Source organism: Schistocerca cancellata, chromosome 8 (genome assembly GCF_023864275.1).
Source record: "Schistocerca cancellata isolate TAMUIC-IGC-003103 chromosome 8, iqSchCanc2.1, whole genome shotgun sequence".
In the NCBI taxonomy this organism is placed as follows: Eukaryota; Metazoa; Arthropoda; class Insecta; order Orthoptera; family Acrididae; genus Schistocerca; species Schistocerca cancellata.
The window spans coordinates 99,137,734-99,147,393 of NC_064633.1; the positions used below are offsets into that span (position 1 = coordinate 99,137,734).

A 9,660-nucleotide genomic window follows, 5' to 3' on the forward strand; every position below is an offset into this window, starting at 1 on the left:
GCCTGCTGGGCCGGAGGAGTCCCTCCTGTGACAAGTGGCTGGCGAGATACCACGCGCCGACCCTGATAGCAGGTGCTCACGCGATACGGCGCCGCAGCGCAGGGCCGCCCGTGCACTGCGCACTGCATACTGCTTGAAAATTTTCAGTTTCTCAAAAACACTAGCTACCATCTTTTTCTTTGTGTCTCTACCACTGCGACGCTAGTTCCCACAAATAATTCACACTACTGCCAAGATCGATAAATAGGTTAGAGAGTGCCAAGGCATGATAAGCGACTTGCGATGGCAGTCGTAAAAGCCAACGCGTTAATTCGTTGAGGCGAGACCTTAAAACGAAATTTCAATCACCAGCTTTCTCCTACGAATTCGAAAATATTTTTTCGGCTGTACTTTGTTCATCGTAAGAATAAACATGATGTAAAAAAAAAAGCACTCCGTCTTCAGGCCACGAGTGGCCTACCGGGACCATCCAACCGCCGTGTCATCCTCAGAAGGATGCTGATAGGAGGGTCGTGGGGTCAGCACACCACTCTCCCGGTCGTAAGACGGTATCCTTGACCGAAGCCGCTACTATTCCATCGAGTAGCTCCTCAATTGGCATCAGGAGGCTGAGTGCACCCCGAAAAATGGCAACAGCGCATGGCGGCTGGATGGTCACCCATCCAACTGCCGGCCACGCCCAACAGCGCTTAACTTCGGTGATCTCACGGGAACCGGTGTATCCACTGCGGCAAGGCCGTTGCCATAAACATGATGTAAACAAACACAAAAGCGATGATTGGTCAGCAGGTGTAGCATACGTACACTTTAGTCCATTTTAAATTGCCTGGTAGCTACGTCTATTACTTACCACTGCGGTGTTGCCGCATCAGCCGCCGGCTAACACACAAACACGGCAGGTCACGTCACAAATGCTGTTAATGTGTAACGCGGAGCAATGTTTTGAGCGGCACCCGCGAGGTGTGCCAGAGATGCGAGATGTTTTGCCGGTGACTGATTTTAACTAATTAATGACTGAACTGCGGCGGACGATACGTTCTGTAGCCCTGAATTTAAACTCGTGTCCTAACCTAACCACAACCCCGTGATATATAATGTATCCGAGATAGCGGTGGTCAACAATCTGCACAACAATCTGCACAATCGCTTGGTTCACGGCTCTTAAAGTTAGCCTTTACGAACAAACTAAAGACAGAAAGAACTGATTTTCAGCTCTAAAAGCAAGCTGTAATGTATTGCTATGACTGGTTACCTCAAACTATCCTCTCACTGGCTACACGAGCTGCTGCGGTACCAACCGATAAGCAGTTCTCGTTGGCACTTCACTGCAGACTTTAGACGACACAGGCAGAATCCGGACGAAAGAAGAATGGTTGGTAGACAAAGAAAGGCAGGTAAACTCAATATGAGATGAAACTGACGTGGCATAGAATTAGTAATAAAAATTATATTTAAACCAATGAACCAAAAAAAAACTAAACTTCCTCCGAACAGGCCTTTGAAGGCCCAACGGTGCCGACCGGCCGCCGTGTCATCCTCACCCCAAGGATATGGAGGGGCATGTGGTCATCAAGCCGCTCTCCCGGCCGTATGTCAAGTTTACAAGACCGGAGCCGCTACTTTTCAATCAAGTAGCTCCTCAGTTTGCATCACAAGGGCTGAGTTCACCCTGGTTGCCAACAGCGCTCGGTATACCGGATGGTCACCCATCCAAGTGCTAGCCTAGCCCGACAGCGGTGATCTGACAGGAACCGGTGTTACCACTGCGGCAAGGCCGTTGGCTATTTAAACCAATCAACTGAATAAAAGTGATAAATTCTTATAATTAGATTTAGAAATAAGAAAATTTCGCCATATGTGAAAAGGTAGAACCCACGATCTTAAACACGGCAGGCTAAAACGCCACCCATTACACTAAAGTGCAACACCGAGTGAAGTTCTTATATTTTTTACTGTCGTCACCCAGTCCCGGTGATGAGTTGCACAGCCTTAAAAACATCGGTTTCATCAGTGTCCTGTAAAACTTGACCAACGTAAGCCTATATTTATGATTATGATAGCAGCATACGTGACGCTGAATCGCGTCTTGCGTGGTATCCAGTAGTGTTTAGTTATTACTGTGTAGGAAATGTGTTAGTTCATTAACATCGTTTTGTGTGTGTGTGTGTGTGTGTGTGTGTGTGTGTGTGTGTGTGTGTGTGTGTGTGTGCTTTGTTTTTGGTGTGGCTATCGTCTGTGATGAAATACGAAACGCATCATGGAAGAACGCCGACAAGGAACTGGAAGTGAACCGACCAATTGTTGCGGCCTTTTGGCAGTTACGAACGGTTCGGGTGTGACGTCGAGCAAGCTGATTGGTGGAAACCAACTCCAACATGTGATGTCAGGTGTTAAGGGTCAAGTAATTTTAATCAGATTTACTGTTTGTTACGCTCTTTCAAGTAGGTCCTAGTAATGTATTAGACATTTTTTTACTAAGTTACGGTAAATGAACTTTAAGATAATCTGAATAGGTACCAACGTGTTTTTATTAATTGTGCTTCAACTATGTAGTTCTTGATTCAAAAATTGTGTGCAGTCGCAGTCTCTGCACTGTTGTGCTGTGATTCTCGCGATGTTGATATGCAGAATGAAAATAATGGCTGACGCTGTTTCTCGCTCCATAGCAAAAAACGCGCATGGAACACCGTTAGAAAGTGGCGAGAAGCAAGTTGTTCACAACGTTATTCACAACTTTGTAGAAAAAAATTTGTTTTCAAAGTTTCCGAGGAAGTGTGTGTACTACAGTGAATGCGTTTTAAAAACGGGATTCTTAGCTAACTATTTAGCGTTGTAGAACGGTTATGCGGGCCAGTCCACTTGTAGATAGTTCAAATCTCAATTTGATCTTCCTTTTCTCGTTCATTTTGGAATAGCTACATGTTTTAAATGTAAGATTAATCAAATTTGGGCCAATTAAAACATCTAATCATTATTTTTTATGAAAATGCAAATTTTCTTGTTCCTAATTAGGCCCCACACATTAGAAGCAAAATTACAATTTTCACTGCAGATATAAATTCTTAATTTGCGATATTACACACAAAATTCCAGTTTTCGTTGCAAATATAAATTCTTAATTAGCGATATTTTATAAAACATTGTTATGAAGATTGTTTATATTAAGAAAATATAACAAACGTTTGAGACAAATATTAAAAATTGAGTACTCTTTATTCAGATTATATGCATCATTTTATACCAAAAACCTTATCTCACAGAGCATCCTAGAAACACGGAAAATAACAGTTTTCACCGTATCGAGGACACAAATGCTGCATTTTTATAGTTGCCACTGTACCATTAAAACATGAACCACACAACTGAGCCGGCCGGAGTGGCCGAGCGGTTCTAGGCGCTTCAGTCTGGAACCGCGCGACCGCTATGGTCGCAAGTTCGAATCCTGCCTCGGGCTTGGATGTGTGTGATGTCCTTAGGTTAGATAGGTTTAAGTAGTTCTAAGTTCTAGGGGACTGATGATCTAAGATGTTAAGTCCCATAGTGCTCAGAGCCATTTGAACCAACACAACTGAAAAGGAGCCAAGTTAAGGAATTTGTCACGAGAAATAAAAAAACATTTAAACTGCCGAATCTACTGAAACTTTCGATCGACTCGTTATCAATGTAGCAGATAGCATTTCCAGTACAGAAATGTATATCGGATTCGGGTATGAAAGTAGCTCAGATATTAACAGACGAGCGAGTGAGGAATACCTTCAGTGGCTTCAATTTTTTTACTATACAGTGAAGTTCTTGCAGTATGCTCTTGCGTCACACACGTCTCGCTCAGGAGAATTATCCTGTGTTAAAGTTACAAATCTTCGTCACACTTGTTTTCAATTACAATACTACGTTAGCTGAGAACAAGAGCATATTATGTCCGCCGCTCGTGGTCTCGCGGTAGCGTTCTCGCTTCCCGAGCACGGGGTCCCGGGTTCGATTCCCGGCGGGGTCAGGGATTTTCACCAGCCTCGAGATGACTGGGTGTTTGTGTTGTCCTCATCATTTCATCATCATCCAGGAAAGTGGCGAAATTGGACTGAGCAAAGATTGGATAATTGTACGGGCGCTGATAACCACGCAGTTGAGCGCCCCACAAACCAAACATCATCATCATCAGAGCATATTACGCTTTGCGTCTGGTCCTTTAAGAAGCGTGTGTTATTACTGAAAATTTTGCCGATTATTATTTCATTTTGTTTAAAATCTAAATGATTTTCGAAGTTACATTGTTTTCTGCTCGTTTCTGTTCACGGCTTAAATGCAATTGGTCTCAACACTGCAGATTAATCAGACCAGCTGGCTAGCCGGTGGTGTCAAAGGTAATTGGGCCGATAAAGCTGCTGTCCCGTATTATCGCACAGTCGATGTGCGCATTACGCGCAGCATAAAACGTATCCGTATTATCGTACTTGACTGTACTAGAGAAAGCTTGACTTACGCTCCAAGTGAAAAGGAAATCCAATGAGATTCCAGCAAACGCGGAAGTATGTATAGTGTAGTGTTGACATCAGGTTTATTCTTATGATGAACACAAGAGGGTTCAAATGGTTCAAATGGCTCTGAGCACTATGCGACTTAACTTCTGAGGTCATCAGTCGCCTAGAACTTAGAACTAATTAAACCTAACTAACCCAAGGACATCACACACATCCATGCCCGAGGCAGGATTCGAACCTGCGACCGTAGCGGTCGCTCGGCTCCAGACTGCAGCGCCCAGAACCGCACGGCCACTCCGGCCGGCTAACACAAGAGGGAAGTGATCATCGTAATAGTATGAGAGAAAGCAGAGCTAGCTCGGAAAGATTCAGATATTCGTTTCTCACATGTGCTATTCGAAGGTGGTACGGTCGAAAAATAGTCTGAAAGTGATTTCACGAGCCTTTTGCGAAATAAGTGTTAATTTCAGAGTAGTCACATAAACGTAAACGTAGATGTAGATGTTAATATTGTCGACAGTTGGATCGTTAGAGTCGACGTAGTAGCTTAACTGCACAATGGTTTGGTTAGTATCGATATCGACGTACCCGAAACATCAGCACTACATTCGCATAAATGGCAGAGAGCAAAAACTCTGGAACATGACTTCAAAATCGTCTTTTTGCCGATAGGAATTAATATGAGACAACTGCTTCAACTAACACCATGCACTTAACAGTACGCTAACAGAACGACATGACTAAGTTCGATCACGAATTGAAAAGGAAAGAGAGTGAACAACGTTATTTGTAAAGACCCCAGGAATTTCGCATTACTTCGCACGATATTGTTAACAAAGGAATATGCAAAAACCTATTTAAAGGAGATCTAGACAAGCAGGATTGCAATGTATTCGTTCTTCCATTAGCTAACACAAACTGCAGTGCACAAGCCTTTCTGTTGAGTGGGTCGTTCCAGGTTGCGGTATTTTAAGAAAGAACACAGCGAGCTGAAAGCTGGACAACAGCAGTGCCATTTGGGATTATGACGGTAATAACATTTTCATACCCGAGAGGTAAATCAACCAGAGACATAATACGAACAAGAGCCCAGGACATTAAATTCTTATCGCACTAAAACTGCTATATCCAGCATGCATAGGAATTTCTGTTGAGATAAAACTTTTGCGTTACTTGAATCTTTGAAGCGGAAATTGCTTTAATTAACATCTGTTAGCTCTAAAATATATAAATAAAGATATTTCACGACAAAAAGACGTCGTTAAATTGTCAACTGTCAACGAGATATAAATTATGGAACTCCTTATAATAAAGTGGCGGTATTCCAACTACTACTAAATTCATTTCCTTGCGATAACCTTCACTGCTCGAGAGAAATTGTTGTTCAGATGACGAAACCGCAAGAGCTATTGATTTTTAGAAACACTGGATAAAATCTAATATTTCCGTCGTGAATATTATATAATATTTCTATGAACAATAAGCATATGTAATTTACTTCCATATTCAGGACGATTAACCGACCGACTGGCAGTAATGATTAGGTTCGTGAATAAGTTCGTAACGTTTTTGTTTTTCTTGTTGGTATTGCGGTTACTCTGGGTTTATACATCGATTTTCATTTGTGTTTCTGGTTCACTGTTGCTATTTGAGTTTACATTTTGTCATTATGTCATCTGGAGATAGTGAGTGGAGCTGTGGACGCTAGAAAATGGTGTACAAGTGGAGAGATCGGAACATATCTGGCATATTCTTCCATCCGAGGTCTATAGACGGGTGACAGCAGCGGAGGCGGCCAGAAACATTTGTGCCCTGTGTGGGGATAATGCCACTAGACAGAGCACGGAAAAAAATGGTTTCCTCGTTGTAAGGAGGATTTGTTTTGACATTGACTTTCCACGTTCAGGAAGACTTTCAGGGTTTGATAAAGACCCTTGAAACGCATTACTCAACAACTGTACTCAACAACTGGCAAATGTGATGAGCTGTGACCATTCCATCATCGTGCGACATTTTCATGCATTGGGGAGGTTCAAAAATCGGATGCATGTATAACGCAGGCTGTAAGCCAAAATAAAAAAAAAAAAACCAGCGAGTGGCCATTTGTGTATCTCTGCTTGTTCGTCAACAATTGGCTCGTCAACAACACGGACCGTTCCTATTCTCTATCGTTATTGGTGACGAGAAATGGTGTGTTTATGCTAACTTAAGGAAAAGAAAGGAATGGTTGAGCTCAAGCAAAGCAGTAACTCTCCGCACATAAACCAGCGCGCATCCACAACGGATAATGTTGTGGATCTGGTGGGAAAGCGACGGTGTGGTGTGCTATGAACTGCTTCCCCGAGGTGTAACCATTACTAGTGACCCTTATTGTCAACAAATAGGGCGTCTTGGAGACACAACCAAAGAATGACGACCAGGAAGACTGCGTGAAGTGATGGTATTCCACGATAACACTCGTCAGAATTCCACCAGACTGACAAAAACACTATACAAGAGCTGGGTTTGGGAAATCATTCCCCACCCGCTTAATTCACCTGATCTTGCGCCCTCAGATTTTCACCTTTTCAGCTCTCTGATGAACAACCTTAAAGGAGGTTCCTTTCCGGATGACAACGTGCACCGAACATGGCTTGACGAGTTCTTCGCATCAAAATCACGTGAATTCTACTGTCGTGGAATCGAGAAGTTACCCGCAACTTTGACAGACTGTTATAAATAGTGAAGGAGAATGTAATATTGATGATCAAAGTCTCTGTTACATGTATTTGCTGTATTAATTAAACATAATAACTGATTGCTGACCAATAACGGAAGTGAGGATTCTACGAGCTAGAGGATTTTGTTCCAAGCAACCTGTGCCTTTATTACACTACTGGCCATTAAAATTGCTACACCAAGAAGAAATGCAGATATAAACGGGCATTCATTGGACAAATATATTATATGAGAACTGACATGTGATTACATTTTCACACAATTTGGGTGCATAGATCCTGAGAAATCACTACCCAGAACAACCACCTCTGGCCGTAATAACGGCCTTGAAACGCCTGGGCATCGAGTCAAACAGAGCTTGGATGGCGTGTACAGGTACAGCTGCCCATGTAGCTTCAACACGATACCACAGTCATCAAGAGTAGTGACTGGCGTATTGTGACAAGCCAGTTGCTCGGCCACCATTGACCGCACGTTTTCAATTGCTGAGAGATCTGCAGAATGTGCTGGCCAGGGCAGCAGTCGAACATTTTCTGTGTCCAGAAAAGCCCGTACAGGACCTGCAACATACGGTCGTGCATTATCCTTCTGAAATGTAGGGTTTCGCAGGGATCAAAAAAATGGTTCAAATGGCTCTGACCACTATGCGATTTAACTGCTAAGGCCATCAGTCGTCTAGAACTTAGAACTAATTAAACCTAACTAACCTAAGGACATCACACACATCCATGCTCGAGGCAGGATTCGAAACTGCTACCGTAGCGGTCGCGCGGTTCCAGACTGTAGCGCCTTTAACCGCTTGGCCACCACGGCCGGCTCGCAGGGATCGAATGAAGGGTAGAGCCACGGGTCGTAACACATCTGGAATGTAACGTCCACTGTTCAAAGAGCCGTCAATGCGAACAAGAGGTCACCGAAACGTGTAACCGTTGGTACCCCATACCATCAAGCCGGGTGATACGCCAGTATGGCGATGGCGAATACACGCTTCAAATGTGCGATGTCGCCAAACACGGATGCGACCATCATGATGCTGTAAACAGAACCTGGATTCATCCGAAAAAAAATGACGTTTTGCCATTCGTGCACCCAGGTTCGTCGTTGAGTACACCATCGCAGGCGTTCGTGTCTGTGATGCAGCGTCAAGGGTAACCGCAGCCATGGTCTCCGAGCTGGTAGTCCATGCTACTGCAAACGTCGTCGAACTGTTCGTGCAGATGGTTGTTGTCTTGCAATCGTCTCCATCTGTTGACTCAGGGATCGAAACGTGGCTGCACGATCCGTTACAGCCATGTGGATAAGATGCCTGTCATCTCGACTGCTAGTGATACGAGGCCGTTGGGATCCAGCACGGCGCTCCGTATTACCCTCCTGAACCCACCGATTCCATATTCTGCCAACAGTCATTGGATCTCGACCAACGCGAGCAGAAATGTCGCGATACGATAATCCGCAATCGCGATAGGCTACAATCCGACCTTTATCAAAGTCGGAAACGTGATGGTACGCATTTCTCCTCCTTACACGAGGCATCACAAGAACGTTTCACCAGTCTACGCCGGTCAACTGCTTTTTGTGTATGAGAAATCGATTGGAAACTTTTCTCATGTCAGCAGGTTGTAGGTGTCGCCACCGGCGCCAACCTCGTGTGAATGCTCTGAAAAGCTAATCATTTGTATATCACAGAATCCCCTTCCTGTCGGTTAAATTTCGCGTCTGTAGCACGTCATCTTCGTGGTGTAGCAATTTTAATGGCCAGTAGAGTTGGGCAACACGATTCTTTTTCACGACTCGATTCCTACGATTCAATCTCACATTGCGAATCGATTCCTACGATTCGTTCACGATTCTTTCATGATTCATTCTAGTCTGCTAAGGCATGATTCTTACGGAATGCAAAGAGTTCTACATCTTACTCACAGCTGCTAGGACATGTCTGAAATTGTCAATGGGGTTAGAATCGAACTGTATCATGATGAGATATGCCAAAAATAGTTTATTTATGTGTAAACATGCATATGACGTTACAAGTGTGATTCTCGATTTATACGTGTAATGCCTTAATTGATGAAAGGCCACATTTGATTTGATTGCATCTGTTGTTTTATTTCAGTATGCCAGGAAAGAGGAGTCGATTTGTGCGAAAGGTGGTGCAAAATTACGTGGTATGCCACTTTGGTTGTGTGGCTTGATCGTATCTAACTACAGACGTCTGTTTTATAGTAACAAAATCTAGCAGTGAGGCAGACGTGTTTTGGCTCATATCATCTTACGTTTTTCTCTGCTAAGATGTCTTTCCAAGTCCACATCACCCTTGTAATTCATAACGCAGCTGACAGCCCTCCCTCACAGCAAATTTATCTTAACTTTCATTTTTTCTGAATACAAAGCGTAGGTATTTTGCTTTTAATTTGTCTCAGAACTTGCCGCTGTCACTACTATTTCCGTGAGAAGACGACATACT

General features: G+C 43.6%; 1 pseudogene; it reads right to left on the reverse strand.

Moving 5' to 3' along the window:
- Nucleotides 1–627: 627 nt before the first annotated feature.
- Nucleotides 628–744, reverse strand: LOC126095813 (5S ribosomal RNA; annotated as a pseudogene).
- Between the last annotated feature and the right edge of the window lie 8,916 nt (nucleotides 745–9,660).